The sequence below is a fragment of the Physeter macrocephalus genome, chromosome 15, assembly GCF_002837175.3.
Source record: "Physeter macrocephalus isolate SW-GA chromosome 15, ASM283717v5, whole genome shotgun sequence".
Classification (NCBI taxonomy): Eukaryota; Metazoa; Chordata; class Mammalia; order Artiodactyla; family Physeteridae; genus Physeter; species Physeter macrocephalus.
Window position 1 is genome coordinate 51400216 of NC_041228.1, and position 20200 is coordinate 51420415.

General features: G+C 42.0%; 1 protein-coding gene across 3 annotated transcripts in view; it reads left to right on the forward strand.

Moving 5' to 3' along the window:
* Positions 1-20200, forward strand: part of PSKH2 (protein serine kinase H2) — a 72734-nt gene that overhangs the window by 41620 nt on the left and 10914 nt on the right. The gene's annotated exons all lie outside the window — the stretch shown is intronic.

Sequence of the window (20200 nt, forward strand, 5' to 3'; positions counted from 1 at the left end):
TTTTTTTGCGGTACGCGGGCCTCTCACTGTTGTGGCCTCTCCCGTTGCGGAGCACAGGCTCCGGACGCGCAGGCTCAGCGGCCATGGCACACGGGCCTAGCCGCTCCGCGGCATGTGGGTTCCTCCCAGACCGGGGCACGAATCCGTGTCCCCCGCATCGGCAGGCGGACCCTCAACCACTGCGCCACCAGGGAAGCCCGTGTCAAATTCTTAATTGAAGTTAAGGTGGCAGAAATTCTCCAGTCTTTTCTCATCCTTTGTCAGTACGTGTGTCTCCTCGGACAATCCATTTCCGAGTATTAGACAAGAGCTCACTTTCTGGCCCTGGAAGGGGCCCGTCCCCCTTCCTGTTACAGTTACATTGTGAATTGCAAAAAATTTGAAGAAATAGTCTTTCAGTATTCAAAAAACTGTTTTATTCAGCAAAGAAGTCACACACATTTCATATGAATTCATTGTTTCATTTTTGTCCTACTCATTAATGTAAATAAAAATATCAACCGTCATTGGAACTACACTTGTTTGTCAATTGCAACCATAGGTTGGCTACAGATTCTAGAGTTGAACAAAGATAAATGAAAGCATACTGTGAAAATCAATGGAATATATGGCATTTGTAAGAAAGAGTATTATTTTATTGTTATTTGTAAATTGGGTAATATGCATCCTGTATATCATAAAATTTATGATAAACATATATACATATTTTGGGGAGAGAGCCAGTTGTTAAATATTTAGAGCACAACACAAAGTCTTCATAGTTTTGCTGAGAACTAGCCCTGAATGTCAACATGCACAAAAAAGAATGGATTTTGTGTGAGTGTGTGCGAAAAACTTCAGTTTGCCATATTTTATATTTATAAGCAGACAAGTTCCAATGTTTCTTTAAAATGATAGACATCTACTTTCTCCACTATTATGAAATTAGTGGATGAAGCAGGCAAAATATTTCCTTTTCTTCACATTACTCTTCTAAGCTAGCAAAAGCAAAAATGTCTCATTCCTGCTAAAGGTACTTATCAAAAATGAGATCAAACTCATGGGATATGAGAGGAAACCCAGCACAGTGACAATAATCTGGAGCTTCTTTGTAAATGGGTCCTTCTGGTGAAAATGTAATAAAAATGTTCATTTCAGTGTTTAAACTACCAATGATGCTTAGGAGAGTGGGTTTTGGAGTGTGACAGAGTATGAGTTTAAATGACTTCCTCTCTCTGAGTGCCAGTGTTTTCATGTGTAAAATGAAGATAATAACACTCACCTCAGTTTGTTGTAAATAATAAATGAGATACAATACCTATATGCTTAGCAGGTGTGGGCTTGTGTGCTAAGAAGCTACTGCAATGGCTTCTCTTCTTCCTCCTGTTACTACAAACTGTAATCCTAATTCTTTAACTACACTGAGTTCCTGAAAGCCAGGAAGAGTATCTTATCATCTTTCTGTCTCTCAAGTGCCTAGTAGCATGCCTGGAGGGGGAGCAGAGACTCAAATAGCTGTTTGCTGGATAAAATTGCTCTTACAGAGTCTTTAGTTCCACGTTTCTCTGGGAAACACTATATTTGGTAATTGTATTCGAAGAATGAAGGTATTGCGGTTTTGTAGCATGCTATACAAATGTATGTATATGTGTATGTATGCTTATCTATATAGAATATATAGGACTTATTACAAATTTCTGTCAATTTTAAGAGCTCCCAAGAGTCATTAGCTTCGTAGCCATTCCGAGCCAAACAGTCCCTCGGAGTGTCTTTAGAGGCAGTGTTGTGTAGGATACACCTTGGAGTGGGCCCAGGATGCCATCCTGAGTGACAAAGTCAAAGGCCAAGTCAAAGTCCTTTCCTAAAGCTATCAGCACTTCAAACAAACAAACAAACAAACAAACTTTAAACCTTTTTATTATGGGACATTTCAAACATATATAAATGGAAACAATACTTTATAATTAACCCCCATGTATCCATCACCCTGCTTCAATAATTATTTACTCATGGCCAGTCTTAGTTCAGCTTTACCAAGGATCAGGAAGGTTTTTCCCCATAGGGCCAAATAGTAAATATTTTAGCCTTTGTGGGCCATACAGTCTCTGTTGCGACTACTCAACTCTGCCTTTGTAGCAAGAAAGCAGTCATAGATCACATAAACAAATGAGCCTGTGTTCCAATAAAACGTTATTTACCAAAAACATGGGATTTCACTAGTAGTCCAGTGGTTAGGATTCCGCCTTCCAATGCAGGGGACATGGGTTCGATCCCTGGTTGGGGAACTAAGGTCCCACATGCTGCAGGGCAACTTAAGACCACACACTCTGGAGCCCTCCTGCCACAACTAGAGAGAAGCCCACACACTGCAACTAAGACCGGATCAGCCAAATAAATAAATAAATATTTAAACAAACAAACAAACAAAAACAACAGGTGGTGGGCCAGATTTGGTCTGGGTCATTGTTTTTGGCCCTGCTCTATAACATTGCCCACTTCCTCCCTACCCTTAATTATTTTCAAGTAAATCCAAGATATTTTTTATCTATAAATATTTCAGTTATCTCTAAAAGATAAAAATCCTTTAACAATAATATAATATTGTTATATATACTGTATTATATATTATAATATAATCATGACTCCATTGTACCTGAAATTATTCCTTAATATTAAATATCCAGTTAATGTTCAAACTTTCTCAGCATACTTTTTTTACACTTGGCTTGTTGGAATGAGGAGACATTATAATTGGGTTACATGCCTCTTAACTTTTTTTAGGTATGCCTTCCCTCCCACTAGCCCTGCTTTTTGTTTAAGACACTTGGTCTCAGGTTCTGGAGAGTTTTTCACAGTTTGGAATTCGCTGTTTACGTCCTGAGGTGTCATTGAACTTGTTGATCTATCTCCTGTTATTCCTATAAGTTGGTAGTTAAATCTGGCCACTAGATCACTTTCATGTTAGATTTTTTTAAAAAATTTTTATTTATTTATTTATTTATTTTTGGCTGTGCTGGGTCTTCGTTTCTGTGCGACGGCTTTCTCTAGTTGCTGCGCGCGGGGGCCACTCTTCATCGCGGTGCGCGGGCCTCTTACTGTCGTGATTTCTCTTGTTGCGGAGCACAAGCTCCAGACGCGCAGGCTCAGTAGTTCTGGCTCACGGGCCTAGTTGCTCCATCGCGGTGCGCGGGCCTCTTACTGTCGTGATTTCTCTTGTTGCGGAGCACAAGCTCCAGACGCGCAGGCTCAGTAGTTCTCGCTCACGGGCCTAGTTGCTCCGCAGCATGTGGGATCTTCCCAGATCAGGGCTCGAACCGGTGTTCCCTGCATTGGCAGGCGGATTCTCAACCACTGCGCCACCAGGGAAGCCCCATGTTCGATTTTTTGCAAGAAATTTCACAGCAGTATTGAATGCTTCCATCAGGATGCATGTAACATATCTCTTTTTTTTTTTTTAATGTCAGATGCCATTTATGATTACCGCTTAGGTCCACTGTTTCATTTAGTCACAAAATGATTATATTTTAGTTTATCATTCCTTCTTCATTTATTAGCTGGAGAACTATATAAAAAGAGACTTTTCAACAACAACTGTTGGTTACCCTAGTTTACATTTCATATAAGAAAGCAGGATAAATGCTTAACTCGTTCCATTTACTTACCAGTTTTCCAAATAACAAGTTGGCTCTTAGCATCCTCCAAAAGTGACCAATAAGGGTTTTTTTTTCAAAATAAAAAATATTATTATTAACATATGGATTTAAGCATAGTCATCCTGTTTTCTGATATAACCCCAGTAGTCTTTGACAAATTCCTTGCTTTCTGTAGACAGGCTGTTCCATGCTCATTTTGTTCAATTTTTACCCTGACCTGGAATCGGCTATTTCTCCAAGGAGCTCTGGTTTGACATTGTAGTTCTTAATGAGTTTTGGCAGAAAGGCAAAGTCTCCGCAGTGGAGTGGGCAGTTCAATAAGTGGTGTGATAGCCCCGCACTGCTCACTGGACGCTAAGGTCAGTACGTGCAGGTGGCTGATTTCTAAGAGCACATGTGCCCAGTAGATGGGTTTGTGGTTACCTCTCCTTAACTGTTTTCTCCAGTACTTAAGTTTTCTGATTAGAACATATCAAAACAGAACAAACCTCCCATATCAGTCCAATAAAACACATCATGCTGAAAAATTGAGTTTTAAAGCCACATGAACTTAAATTCCGTGTACGTTCTTCAAGAATCCCAACTTGATTAAAGTGGGCTACAGTGAGAAAACCCAGAAAGCATGTAACTGAATTCAGGACAAGAACACTGCAGGCGAAGCAAGACTGCTTCCTTGACATTGATTCAAAACAGCTATCACATTGCTCAGCCAGAGGTGTACTCCTGGTTAACTCCTTTCTTACAAGCCAGAGTATTTGCCAACTGTCATCAGCATCACTGACCTTCTGGGCCACTTCAGCATGAAGGATCTCTCGTTTGAGGTTAAAAGTGGGACCACTTATGCTTTGTTGGTTTTGGATAATTTAAAGTTTTAAGGGTGTTTTAATATTTTCTTCTTGCTAAAGAGAATACTAAAAGTACTTCACATGTTGGCTGGTGAAGAAATCTGTTTTGTCAGTGATTTGTAATGTGCTGTTTGCCTTAATGATTCAGCTTTTATACTTTATCAAAATTATATTTTTGCTTTTATATGTTAATTAAGCCTGGACCTGATATAGTCTGTGTCTTCCTTCCTAATAGCTTATTGTTCTTCAGTGACCCTATTTAATTTCTTATCACAAAATCTGTTCTAGGGCAAAAATTTTAATCTCATTAGAAAAGTACAAAAACCAATCATCACTCATAATACTTAGATAAAATATTTATGTAAGTATAACTCTAAAGCAAAGGTTAAAAGTTTAAAATCCTGTTTATTTAAAAAGATTAAGGGCATTAATTTACTTTAAATTCTATATTCTGGCTTGCAGAGAAACGAATATCTACCTGAGAAAGATGATTATTTTCCCTTATATTTTGTTTGGTCTTTATCGTTTTCTGCTCTGCTTACCAGGGCAATGCATACTTTTTGCTAAAATTTTAACTATTACAGGAATATATGAGATGAAAGTCCCTCTAAAACCACTCTGAAGAGATAACCACTGACAATAGTTTGGGGAACATTGAAAGAATGTTATTTAGACTCCAAGATATTTGCTGCTCAAGGTGCCAGGATTAATTTTTCAAAGGGTCATTTTGGTTTTGAACCACAAGGGGCCGTCATAACATTACAGCAAACACCTTTTCACTTAATTTACCTGTCAAAGAACAATTCAGCAGAGTAAATCTGAAGGTATAATTGGCTTTATTCAACAATTCATGAACCAGGAAGCATCCCATCTGGTAACTACAAGAGCGCTCCCAGGAGTGGTACAGGCAGAAGGCTTTTATAGAAAGAAGGGTGGGGAGAGGAAGTCATTAGTAAAAGAAAAGAAAGGATTATTTTGGGCCAGGACAACTTATTTTTGGAGGGAAGAGACCCAGAGGGTTTTATCATGCAGACTGCGTCTTCTTCTTTTGGGATGCGGGGTGGGGGTGGGGTGGGGAGAAGGCCAACATGCTGACTAGAAAATTCCAGCTGCGTGATTAAGATTACATTTCTGAGGCAGGTTGAAACTGCAGTTAGGTTAGCTATGAAATCTAGGTGGCATCATAGGCTTTAGCAAAAGTGATGCCATTTGGGGCCTGTGGTTTTTCTCTTTAACATACGTTACCTATAAATTTTTCATTAAAAAAGGCGCACTGCAGCTTACACAAGTGACTTCCTGTTGTATATGTTAGATGTTTTTGGACATCTCATTAAGTGTCAAGGTGTTCTCCTACTCCCTATCTCTTGATGGCTCACCAAACCATCGCTGGTCTTCACCATAATGCAAGCCCTTCTTTTCTTCCTCCTAAATAGCAATTTTTAAAAAATGTTTTCATCTGTTATTTCAGTCTGGTTCCATTTACCCTACATGTTCACTGCAACTTATCTTGTTTTAAGGGTCCGTAAACAAAAAGAACAGAGTGTCTGTTGTTCATCATCCAGTTACACAAAGGGATAAGTTGCAATCCACTGCAGTCACCCACCGACTGTACGCCCTGAATTCAGGGAATTCAGGATGGCAAAAACAGGATGAAGCATTCCGTGTTTAGGATTACCGTCCCTAGATAGTTAAGATGCATATCTAAGGAAGAATTTCAGTGACCCCAGATTCTTGCACCTTCCCATACATAGAAAAGCGCTAAACTCATTGACGTGAGATATCTGCTTTTGTGATTAGCAATAATTTCTTAACAACATGAACGCATGACTACATGTATTCCCCAAACCCAAATTCCTATTTATACTGGCTCTTCCCCTACCTCTTCAGAGCAGTACCTCAGAGCTATCTGAGAGGCTGTCTCCAGGCTATGGTCCTCAATAAGGTTCCCAAATAAAATAAAACTGAGCTTTCTCCCCTGCTGCCTTTCGCACAGCTTCCCGCTGGACTCGGCAGTTCGTTGAACTGCACACGAACTTGCCCGCCGGCCGCGGGGCCGCGGGTCTGGAGAAGCGGCTGTGCGCGGCCACTGCCGCCACCCTGGGCTCTGTCCCCGCCCCGGCTCCCCCACCGACCCTTCCGCGCCCGCCGGCCCCACCGCCCGCCGAGTCTGACCTCCAGCTGTCTGTGACCCCGCGGCCCCGTCCTCCACATCCGCTCCGTGTCGCCTTGCCCAGTCAGGCCCCCGACGTGACCCCCGGCCGGTGCCCCCAGCTCTAATCCCTTGGGGCCCGCGCATCTCCACCCCGCGCTCCCGCACTCTGCGCGCCCCGGTCCTCAGCACCATCCCGGCCTACACCGGCTTCAGGTTAAGCTTTCGTGTCCCCGCAGCGCGTGAACGTGACGGTGCAGTCCGGCCTGGCCACAGCGGTGAACGACTTGGCGGATCCCGGCGCATAGCTACTGGTCTCCTCCATCGGTGTGATGGGCACACCGCCTCTTCGAGTTCCTCACCAACTGCGCGGCTGGGAGCAGGGATCCCACCTCAGGCCTCTCCTAAGTTTGGGGAAAAAATAAATTTCTCACCCTGTGCAAGAAGGATCTGGTGCCCCAGGGCCCATTGACCCCTTGCCCCGCCCTGCCCCCCACCCGTGGTGGAGCCACCTTGAGAGTGGTGGTGGAATTGAATGAATTCCTGGCTCTGCAGTGGTTCCTGTGACACCTGGGTAAGGTGTGGCCTCTTGGACCTCAGTGTTTCCATCTGTGAAGTGGGAAGGCTGTCCTTTAACCACTCCCTGGGGGCACTGCATGGGATGGCACTATACCGTACCTGCCCTGGCACCTGGCAGGGAGAGATGTTGTTACCCTGACAAAACCAAAGCCACTTATCATCTGCCTTCAGACTTCTCCACATCTTAGGAAAACAGGAGTAATTTTATAGAACTTCTCCAAACAGGTCAGGAGGAATTCTGGGTATGTTCTGAAGCTGGGACCTTTGGGTCCCAGGTAACGTTCCCAGGAGGGCCATGGAGTAGTGGAAAGAGCATTGGACTGAATGTCTGGAGACCTGGGTTCTGGGTCCTGAGCAGCTGGGGGATCCAGACAAACCTGGAAATGAACCCTCTCTGGTTTGTAGCCTTCTTTTCTGTGAATAGAGAGGCATGGATGAAATGATTCCCAAGAAGCCCCTACAGCTCCCAAACCTGGGATTCTGTGGCAAGGTTAAAATTTCTTCCCGGGTGAAAAATATTCCTGAGCCAAGTCCATGCCTACAAAGTACTAAGTGCATGAGAAGCTTGAAAGAACCTTCCAGAATGGAGCCTTCGTTGGCCCAGAAAGGCTCGTGAAGAATGGTCACTTCTGGGGGGTGCTCAGACCTGGTCCTCAAGCTGGGGAGCGATAATAATTCTAACAATGATAAGTAATGCGTAATTTACCATGTGCCAGATACTCAAGAGGTAACTCACATGCATGATTCCATTTGATCCTTAGAAGTTTTGTCCCCGTGTCCACACCCCTCATACGGACATGCCATCCCCATGAGGTAGATACCTCCATTATGCCTATTTACAGATGGGAAAACTGAGGTTGTCACATATACCTCCTTGGCCCCAGGCTATCCCAAGTATCCTGTTTCTTCACAAAGAACTTCCTGTCACTTCTGTGAGAGAGACACACTCACTCCACAGACATTACGGGGGTGGGGGTGGGAGTGGGAGTCACCCTGTGCTTGGCCTTCTTAAGCCAGGCTTTGCGAAAACAGGCGGCTGGAGCACTGCACATGTCCCCAGGGGGCCTGCAGTTTGGAAGAGAGAGGGTTCCCCTGTGAACCCACAGACAGCATACAGTGACCACGGAGGCTGCAGTGTTGAGAGTCTGTCCTGGGAGGGCGATAAAGATGGGCAGTCACCATCCCATCCCTGACATGCCCACTGCCCTGTTGGGGGTTGGGGGGAGAGCATTAATGGGGTGAGGCAGGCTTGCAAAATGCCTGGGGGCTAAGGCAGGCTGGCCTGGGAAGCCATGGTGGGTGTGCCTGTCTCGGGGTCTTGGAATGTGAGGCATTAGCCCAGGAGCTGACGACATCTTTTTCTCTGTCCCCTGAAGGATCATTATCTGCTTTCTGCCCGTGGATCCCAGGCAGATTGGCAAGAATGGGACAGTCGTGACTTTTTTTGTGATTGGCATGGAGGGTGTCCAAGGCATCTGTGAGCTGGCAGCCCCTTCCAGAGAGGCCTCCTGGCAGTGAGGGCCTGGTGGATACCAGCTTCTGGCACCCCCTTGTGCAGACATGCCTGTGACCTCTCAGTCCTCTTCCCCATCCTCATGACAAATAAACGAAGAGAGCTTTGTCTCTCAAACATGAAAAAACTAAAAAATAAAATAAAATAAACCTGAAACTTACTGCTCTTAAGCTGTGTGTGTGTGTGTGTGTGTGTGTGTGTGTGTGTGTGTGTTTTCTTTTCAGTCGACAGTTTCATAAGAGATGTTCTGTGGGGGTAAAGAAAAGCTCTGTGAAAAAACAGGTTAGATAGTACATCCACCCTGGACAAAGTGCATGTTAACATACTGAAGTCTCTGAGCAGTCCTTTGGTGATTAGAACCACTTAACTTTAAAACAGCATTTTCCAAATAATTGATTGGACAATGACTCCCTTCGTTTGGGTAATTAATGTCTTTAACAACCTGAAGAAGTAGTATTCTTTGGAATAGTATTTGAGAAATTCTGATTTATAACATTAATTTTAAAAAGTTATAAAACTCCTATATCATACTATTGTGTAAATATTCATGTTTCACTTGAAGAAATTATCTATTTTTGAATTCACATGTATTTTAAAATGTAATAACCTTACAATGTTTTCTTCTGCCCTCCAAATGTTTCTCATTTTTATTTTTTTCTGTGTATTTATTTATTTATTTTCGGCTGCGTTGGGTCTTCGTTCCTGCATGCAGGCTTTCTCTAGTTGCGGCAAGTGGGGGCTACTCTTCATTGCAGTGCGCGGGCTTCTCATTGTGGTGGCTTCTCTTGGAGCACGGGCTTTAGGCGTGCAGGCTTCAGAGGTTGTGGCACCCGGGCTCAGTAGTTGTGGCTCATGGGCTCTAGAGCACAGGCTCAGTAGTTGTGGTGCATGGGCTTAGTTGCTCAGCGGCATGTGGGATCTTCCTGGACCTGGGCTCGAACCCTCATCCCCTACATTGGCAGGTGGATTCTTAACCACTGCACCACCAGGGAAGCCGTATTTTTTTCTATCTTGATGGCAGAGATCCCAGGACCTGTCCTGCTATAGCAGTAAGCTTGTATGGTAATTACATGAACTAATGATGGAAAATTCACCTGTGGGAATAATAAATGGCATTGTTATGCTGAGAACACTGTTTCTATTAGAAAATATGAACTAAGAAAAATGAATTATTAGGTAGAAAGGTTATTTTCCATTATTATAGAGGTCATTATTATACATTACATTATTAAAGATGTCACAGAAGAAAGATTTGTAATCAGAGAGAGTTTTATACAAACAAACCTTATAATCTTAGAATAAGAAGGGATATTATCAGAGATAATTTGATAGAATATCATACCAACTGAAAAAATAAGGAGGAATTCATGGCTTTTTGTGTCTAATCATTAAAGAATCTGAAAAAGAAATTTCTTGATTTAAGAGTTCTCCAAATGCTACATATAATAGAATTGTAAAACGTATTGAAAATTATAAAGAACTTAGGAACATCAAAAACAGCGTTCTTACCTCAAAGAAAGGGAGACCCAACTTCAAAAAATTAAGTAATTTTTTTTTAAAACAGACGTTACAAATCAGTAATTGCAGATCTGGAGATAAAACATAGATATTCTGACTCTAGGTTTATGATTAATTCTACTATTTTAAAAGTGATTTATAAACTATTCATAGTTTTATACAAATATGAGGTTATTACTGGAGTGACCTTAGAGCTGTATTCTGAAATGGGATTATTCTTTAGGGGGGGAAATACCTGTACTTCTCCATTTCAACCACTAGATAGCAGGCTGCTGAATAAAACACAATATGGGATTTCATAGGTCTAGAATGGTAAATAGGGTCAATGAGAAGAATGGCAAATTGCAAAGTCACAAAAGACAGGAAGTTATAAAGATTTGGATGAGTTGGGATTTACTTGAGGAGAATGAGGCCGTAACTTTCCCCTACTTCTAACGCAGTGAGAGCCAGGTCTAAGAGCCAGACTCTTGAACCCTGAGATATAATTTGCTTTGGCGATCTCAAATCAGTGCGGTGGGTAGAAAATGAGAAACTGTTCAATCAAAAGTACAGAGGCTGATTACACAGTACATTTCAACATCACAGTGTATCCAGTGTATGAGTCCTTTCGGAGTTCAATGCAAAAGGCAGAAACAATAAAGGAAAAAATTAAAAGACTTCTCTCAAATATTTAAAATATCTGTGTGTTGAAGGGGATGGTGGTGGCACATCCCATGTCCACCACACAGTGGGACTGAATATTCAATAACAAAAGAATATTTAATTAAATTGTGGAATATCTACACGATGGAATGATGGTTAGCCACTTAAAATCATCTTTTAGATATTTTTTTTGACATGGGAAATAAAGATACTGATCGGTGGAAAAAAATTACATTGCATTATATATACCATGATATTTTTAGGAAATAACAATATACAAATATGAAAAATAAAGATATTTATATACACCCATAAATTAAAGTGATTATTAACAGTCAGCTTTCTTTTTGTGTTTTCAAAAAGGTTGCGCTAATCATGTATTACCTCTGAAATTGGAAAACAACAAAACTAAACATTAACAGAAGGGTTGGTAAAGCAACTCCTTTGACGTAATCAGTACCCGATGCTCCCCTGCTGTCCACTGTCCAAGGCATTCAGAGCTTGCCCAGCGCTCTTACTCTCTCTCTCTCTCTCTCTGTCCCCTTCTCCTGGTGGTGGCTACTCATATCTGTTTTCCCTGGAGGTGATGGCATTTGGGTGCGGTCTATGAATTTACTGTTTAGGTGCCCAGTTTTGCCATTTATGAGTAATAGCACTGAATATGGTTATGATTCTTTGATTTAAATTTCAATGACTTTTAGATTTGAATGTCTAAAACAATATTTTCAAATTGTGGTTTATAGACCACTTTACACTGGTTTGTTAAAAATGCAACTTCTTGGTCTTTTTTTCCCAGGCTCAATGAATCTAAAATTTTGGGAATAGTGTTCTGGAATTTACATTTTTAACTAGCTCCCTGAGTTTGCTTTTTTGTGTTTTCAATTAACATTTATTTATTTATTTTTGGTTGTGTTGGGTCTTTGTTGCTGTGCGTGGGCTTTCTCTAGTTGCGGCGAGCAGGGTCTACTCCTCATCGCGGTGCGCGGGCTTCTCATTGCGGTGGCTTCTCTCGCTGCGGAGCATGGGCTCTAGGCGCACGGGCTTCAGTAGTCGTGGCTCGCGGGCTCTAGAGCTCAGGCTCAGTAGTTACGGAGCACGGGCCCAGTTGCTCCGCGGCATGTGGGATCTTCCCGGACCGGGGCTCGAACCCGTGTCCCCTGCATTGGCAGGCAGATTCTTAACCACTGCACCACCAGGGAAGTCCCCTGAGTTATTTTTATGCACATTAAAGTTTGAGAACCTTTGGTAATGGCTGAGATCAAGCGTCAGAAAAATGAGAGTAAAAATATCAAACTAGTGAACACTTTTAAAGTCTGAATATTTATCAAACTCCTCATCTGAACTATTTTTCCAGCAGATGCTTATATATTCAATATTTTTAAAGGCACAAAAACATATAGGGACAAACTAATAATAATAATTTTAATAATCTAAGCACTCCCCCACCAAAAATTTACTACTTCATGAAAGCACCCAGTATGTATGTGGCAATTGAAGTGAATAAACCGAGAAGCAATGTCTTAAAAAATAAAATGAAACAAAACAGCATTTCAGAAATAAAGCTTCACATAATGGAGGAATAAATCTGGATTTAAACATTCTCTGCTATTCCTGATGCCAAATGCCACCTGACAAATTTGGACACCAGAGGAGTTGATGACAGGGTGAAGAGATTAAGTCTTGAAAGCTTTCACAGCTGTCTTTCCAGCTTGACCATGGGCTCCTCTTGGGCGCAGGGCTGTGTCCCACATTCTGAGACTAACATTTGGAAGGGAAATGTGACCTCCAATTTCAATCCATAGCAGGTTTCTCCAAAATGTTGGAGAGAGAAAATTGGTCACAGACTAACAGTCAGAGAGAAAAAGCATTGCCAAGGATGCAGTTGATAGTGTCCTAGGAAGAGAAAGCTATTTCCCTGGAGAGAAAGGCTTGTATGGGAACAACGGATATAAGTGAAGTATCAGGTTGTGGAAATGCCCCGAAACCACAAGTCAATAAAAAACTAAGGTTCTTTTCTCTGTTAACTTTTTTTAGAGTCTTGTTTGAATTAAACATGGCAGCAGGGAAATCCAGGGCATGTTTCAGTAAATTGTAAAACATGTTGATTTATTTAGGTTAGAAATCAGTCTCTAAGCCACTGGTTTTTGAAATGTTTATGAAAACTGCAAATATTTTTGGAATAAAAGTTTTGATTTTTGTTTGCTAAAATGCTCATTTAAAAGTAGTTCATCTAGCTGTTCAAATATGGTTTTTCTTTTCATAACAATTGTCTTGATACTTGATTATCTATGGCAGCCATGAGAATTGCACCTTGAGAACCTCCTACTAGAGGAAGTTGACTGACTGAGGGCCCAGCCAACTGTGCATTTTCGCAGAGGTAACCTTTCTGATGCCCTAGTGTGGTGGGCATACTCAGACCTATTATTGAGAGACAGGGGATGCTTCTCAGCTCACTTGGTTAAAGTTTGAAAGCTACTAAATTCAGGGGAGATTTGTTATAAAACAAGAGATAACTAATACAACCCCTTAAAGCCATTTACTTATGTTAGTTTTTAGTGTACTATGTAGTTATTATATATAATATATTACAATAATAATATTTACTGGGCATTTATAATGTTCCAAGTACTGTTCTAATTGCTTTACATGAATGGAGTTATTCACAGCAACCCTATAACATTTGTGTTATTATTATTTCAAATTCATAGATAAGAAAGCTGGAGTGATGGAGAGGCTAGGTAACTTTCCTAAGGTCACAGCACTGGTAAGTGGTGCTAACGGGACTTGAACTTGGAAGTCTACTTTCAGAGCCAAGCTCTCCTGAGGTGGTAGTCAACCTGTCATCTGGGGTTGTAGTCATCTCAAGGCTCAGCTAGTGTTGGAGAATCTGTTCCCAAGTTCAGTCACATAATTGTCAGCAAGTCTCTGTTCCTTGCTGTTTGATTTTTGGCCGGAGGCTTCCTTCCACACCACGGGAACTTATCTCATTAGTGAGATTACAAATGAGATCATACTATATAGAGTTTGTTTTTTTTACCCCACCCGGAAATATATTGTAAATATTTTTCCATGTAACGAAATATATTTCTAATCATCATTTTTTTTAAGGTTTGGATGCAAATTGTCAACTTGAAAAGGCAGAATTGTTTTAGGCAAATCAGCTAAAATATCATGGAAAAACTCTCACTTTATCTTCTTTGATTTATGCACAATATCAGGGAAACTTCACTCATCAGTTGGCTGTCGACTTCTTTGAGTCATTATTATTAAAAAAAGCAAAATTTGTGTTTTTACTTGACGGCAGAGATCTTACCTGCAATTTATTATTATATACTAACATTTATCTTCTTTTTTTGCAATTATAAGATAACTTATAAAACTTGAAATTCTTCAAGAGCTAAATACTCTTTTTTTCAGTGCTAAATGTAGAGCTATGCAAATTAACAGGAATGATTCACTACTATAGTGGAGACAAAATATTTTCAGTAATTGAAAATTTCGTACTGACTTGTCTGAATTATTATGATTTTTTTTGGTGTTATGATAATGAAAAACAGTCTGCCAAGGGTAGCAGGAACGTTTCTCTCATCTCTGAATTTCACACAAAGATGTCCTACTTAGAGCTTCTTTATTATTGGTTTATGAGAAGAAAGCTCAGAGAGGAGCTTTGCACTGTTGGTTCCACACTTCACTCTGTATGTGAAATTGGCTTAAAAGAGCCCCATGCTAGTTGTCATTACAAACACAAACCTGCACCTTGGGGAAAAGGAAGTCAATAAGATGAACACCTACATCTTCAAACTGATGTTTCAGGCATGAGATCACTCTAGAGAAAATTAATCCCAGTAGGTGGGATCTAAAGAAAAGGAAAACTTGAAAAACAACAACAAAATTGCAGCTATTCCAAGAAGAACTCATTCTAGATGAAGCAAATTCTTCATTTTTATCTGTTAAATATGGCTTTTGGTTATACTTTTTTCTTCTTAATCTAAAGAAGAGAGTATAGAATTGTAGGGCTTCCCAGTGTATCACTCCTTGTGACCTCCCTAATTTCTTATGTTGCTCTCTTTCTTTCACTGAAATGTACTAAATACTTACAATAGAATAGAATACAAAAATTCATAATATTTTTCTGTTTTCCACCAATATTATTCATGTAAGAGAGAAATGAGTTTTCCCTAAATGATAGTGTAAGTCTTTACTGAGTTTTAGATTTGGCATAATTCTGTTAATCCTTTCAGTGCAATATTCTTTAGGGACTGGATTATAATTTGTTGAGTATATCTTTCACACACCAAGTTACTTAGTTGACTCAGTTTATAACATATAAGCCAGAGTGTTATTCTAGGAAGTTCCTATGGGTTCAGAATCTCTATTGCCTAGGACTCAATGTGCCCTTCTAACTCTGCTTTTTATTTTTTTTTTAATTTTTTAATTTTATTTTTTTTTTTGCGGTATGCGGGCCTCTCACTGCTGTGGCCTCTCCCGTTGCGGAGCACAGGCTCCAGACGCGCAGGCCCAGCGGCCACGGCTCACGGGCCCAGCCGCTCCGCGGCACGTGGGATCTTCCCAGACCGTGGCACGAACCCGCATCCCCTGCATCGGCAGGCGGACTCTCAACCACTGCGCCACCAGGGAAGCCCCTAACTCTGCTTTTTAAAAACTGGGTATAGGAGGGAACCCAGCACTGAGTGATTGGAGCTATGCGTTACATATTGTTTTGAACATTATGGCTGACTATTTAATGAGAATTTTTGACTTTGGGGTAATAAGTGGGAGTTGAGGCTGAGGTAAGTTCTTTTTCTTTAGAAACTGGAGGTTCAATTTATTTAATAATCTTCAGAAAACACCACTAGAGTAAAGTTTAGCACAGAGTCAGATGTTGAACACCATTTTCATTTCTTCAACTGGTGTGAGTGTTACAGGAAGCCGTTTATAAGCACTAAACACAAGGACGTAAAAATAAAAGTTCATTTAAAATGGGCCTTAAGTCTAAAACTTACTTGAACAATTTTATTACTTCAATTAGGATAAAATATATAATTTAAATAACTATACATAATTAATGTGTAAATAGCATGTGGTCCCAAACAATGTTTGCATGGTCTCCAAAACAATGAGGCAATTATGCACAATAAAGAGAAATACACACAGGAGACCCTGCAGTAGGATGCTATTCTACACATTACCGATCCTTTTGGAGGGGTTAGTTGGGCTAAAGGAACACACTGAAGATGTGTGGTTAACATTTTAAAGCTTGGTGAAAACCCTTAAAAGTTTTGAATGCGTAAGTAAATTTTGTCTCCTGGAACAGAATTTATACTGTCAACAACATTTCCATTTAAGAGTTGGTGCTTTCCAAAAGAGAACTAATCAGTGGTTTCTATTTACTGTTTTCATTTCTAAAGAGCTTAAAAACCAGTGATTGTATTAGCCAAGTTTCAAGGAAAATTCAGGCTTAGCAGGAGGCTCTTGACAAAGCTCTCCCTGCTGGACGGCCAGCTGCATAGAGGGACTGCCTCGCGGGACTGAGGCAGGCCGTCACCGCTGCCCAGGGCCAGGATTCACGGTGGACGCTTCTGATCTGCTGGGCCGCATGTATCCTCAGAGCCCTGTGCTCCCTGAGCAGGAGAGCTTGCTCTTTGAGCAGCACCCGAACGTTTTACTTCTCTCCATCTCCTCCCCTTTCTTCTCTTTTCCATTCTGCTTATTTTGCCTATTCTGAAAATTAGTTAAAAACTTGAGACACAAAAGCACGAATTCTTCACCTGCTTACAACCAACTTTCTCTCTTTGTTTCCCAGTACCTGGCGAATCTTGAGATTCATGAAAAGTCTATTATTTGGCACTTAAGCTCCCTTTGCAGGACGGGCTCATTTTCTCTAAGCTAAACCCAAGTCATATTTTAAATTTTCCTTCAAAATACAGTTCTTCTGGGCAAATCCATGACTAATTGATTCATCACAGATGGTCTCTGTTAAGCCAAACTAAACATTAAACAAAATTAGAAAGGATATGACCATTGAAAGAGCACTAGACTGGGAGACTTGGCCCTCACTTCTGGCTCCACAACCTCTGAGGGGTAACTGATCTTGACGTGCCTGGCTGGTTTTGACTGAATTTCACTCCCCACGCATCAATTATATAAAATTTATCAATGTAAATTATACATAATCAATATATTGATATCTGACAAATACATAAAATATCATTTACTAAAACGATATGTATACCATATAATATATACTCATGTGTAAATAATTATGAATACAAGGATGAAATAGATAAAATAGATTATATATTATATAATAATTACAATTAATAATTAATATTATACATAATTAATACTATTTTTTTCCCCCACAGATTTTACCCTTGTATTTGCAAAGTGTATTGGGCTGGGTTCTAGACAGAGTTTTTCTGTCTCAGATGCATCACTCAGAGGGTGAGGCTCATGTCTCTTACAGATGTAGGAGTTAGCAGAGTGCCAGACACAGACTGGTGTGCTCAATTAATGCAATAGACGACAGTGATATTTTATACTTTAAATATTATAAGCTCTTAGAGCTTCAAAAATATTATATTTAGTGTTCATATCATCTGGATATGAGGGCGCTCTGCCTTGGAGACATAAAAGTCCTTTAGAGGGCTTCCCTGGTGGCGCAGTGGTTGAGAGTCGGCCTGCCGATGCAGGGCACACGGGTTCCCTGAATTAATCATTTAAATGGTCAGACACTAAACAATAAAAATAAAAGGAGGATGAATCAAAAATGTACTATCAGGGCTTCCCTGGTGGCGCAGTGGTTGAGAGTCGGCCTGCCGATGCAGGGCACACGGGTTCGTGCCCAGGTCCGGGAAGCTCCCACATGCTGCGGAGCGACTGGGCCCGTGAGCCATGGCCGCTGAGCCTGTGCGTCCGGAGCCTGTGCTCCACAACGGGAGAGGCCACAACAGTGAGAGGCTGAGAGGCCCGCATACCAAAAAAAAAAAAAAAAAAAAAAAAAAAAAAAGTCCTTTAGAAGGAAGATCTCCTTTATAAGCTATATAACTTTATATGTTCACGTCCTCATTTCACAGATGAGAAAACTGAGCCCTTGAGAATTAAGCCCAGGCTCCTGACTTCTCGCCCACTTTGCTTTTACCACGTCAAGCTCTACTGTGGATAAGTGGTCAGTGCGGATCAAGGCGGCCGGACTGTAGGCCGGGCCTTCTTCCTAACGAGGGTCCCTGGGCGGGGGGCTCAGTTCTGCCCCCTCTGCTAGCCGCGGATAAGTGGGCGCCCGCACCGGGAGCCTTGGGCCCCGCTCCCCGCCCTGGCCATGGGTTGTGGGGCCAGCCGCCCGCGCCAGCCCTGGTAGAGCGGGAGAGTCAAGGCCAAGGCCGCCCCGGAGTCTCAAAGGATGCAGGTGGTCCGCCTCCGCGCCAAGTTCGACCCCCGGGTCCTCGCCCGGTAAAGCTCGGCGTGAACCACAGGCGGAGGGGCTGGGCTGAGCAAGGTGAACCGCTGACCGAGGCGACCTTAAAGTTCCCCTCGACTTGACCGGACCTTAGGCTTCTTTCTGATCAAAGGCCCCAGACCTCCCAAAATCGTCTCTGTCCCTTTGAGATGTAAATCTTTTACAACCCAGGAATGTCTTTCTCAAGGACCTGGGCGCCAACCTTTTGAAATGTAATCAAAGAAAGATGGAGGCTCTGTCTACCAGTCTCTGTGGGAGGGCAGGAATCTCACTTCCATGACACCGCTTCCTCCCCTAGTGCCCTTTAGTAGTTTCCTACAAGCTCACTCCAGCCTTACAACTCTCTTGCCTTGTGTTTCAACAGTTGAGTTCAGTCTCTCCCATCGCAGTAGTTTTGACCCCTCTTGCAATAGTCTGGAATAAAGTCTTCCTTGATATTTTTAGCAAGTGTCCAGTGCAATTTCTCTTTGAAAGAGCGGGGGAAGGGCTGAAGATAGGGAAAGTTCAAGACTGAAGAAGTAGGGACTTCCCTGGTGAAGCAGTTGTTAAGAATCCGCCTGCCAATGCAGGGGACACGGGTTCAAGCCCTCGTCTGGGAAGATCCCACATGCCGTGGAGCAACTAAGCCCGTTCGCCACAACTACTGAGCCTGCGCTCTAGAGCTCGCGAGCCACAACTACTGAAGCCCGTGCACCCAGAGCCCATGCTCTGCAACAACAGATGAGAAGCCCACGCACCGCAACAAAGAGTAGCCCCCACTTGCTGAAACTAGAGAAAGCCCGCACACAGCAATGAAGACCCAATGCAGCCAAAAATAAAAATGCAGCCAAAAAAATATAAATTAATAAATTTAAAAAAAAAGACTGAAGAAGTAGAAGGAGCCGCAGGGAGGAGAGGGAGAGAATCTCTGACCTCAGAGCCCTGGGAAGGAGGAAGGCCTCCCACCCGCACAGCCCCTGGCGGGGTGGAGTGGGGGGGTTTGCCATAGATACACTGGGGCTGGGTTGTGTGAAGGATCTTCTGTTACATTCTAGAAAAGGAGATCATAATTAGTGGAATAGAAACAGGGCTTTGAATCAACCAGACTTGAGATCCACTCCTGTCTTTTCTATTGTGTGTCATTGGGAATGTTCCTTAGCATTTTTCCTTCCTCAATTTCCGCCTCTGTAAAATGGGAATAATCATAATAGCTGCCTCGTAAGAATGCTGTGAGGATGATTAAATAATATATGTAAATGATGCTGCACAGTGCATGTTGCAGGTCCTCATGTAGATACTGTTATTGTCTTCATAAGATGACCATGTAAGAAATGAGCAAGGAAGGCTGGCCGGTTGGTTGGCCTGAGAAAGAATTTCCTCAGAGTGCCCCACGTTGGCCAGGTGGAGGAAGGACATCATGGAATCCCCTCCACTCTGCAGCGTTTGGTTGGACACAGTGGTAGATGGCTTGACTGGATTCTCAGGGACACTTCTAGTCCTAGGATTATACGCTCACCTCATCACAGTGTTCTGACCAGAGTCTATGCAGAGCCATGTCCTGGCATCCTTGGGAAATTCTGGTACAAGGATGACTTGAGGATTAGTCTAGTATCTGCTAAGCTTAGAGAATAACAAATTTGGCTGATGCAACTGAACTTGAATCAGAGGGGATATAGGGTCTTGTCAAGACTGAATTGACTGGGTGGCATCTCTGGTCATCTGTGGCCAGGGGGTCTGTTCTAATCTTTATCCTCCCTCATAACCTCCACCTCCAGGTTAGTCCCAGACCCTTAGATTATGACAAAGTCATAGAAGTAGAGGATCTCAATACTGGAAAGCTTTAGAGACTAACTAAAGGCTCTTCTTTAACCAATGAGGAATTGAGCC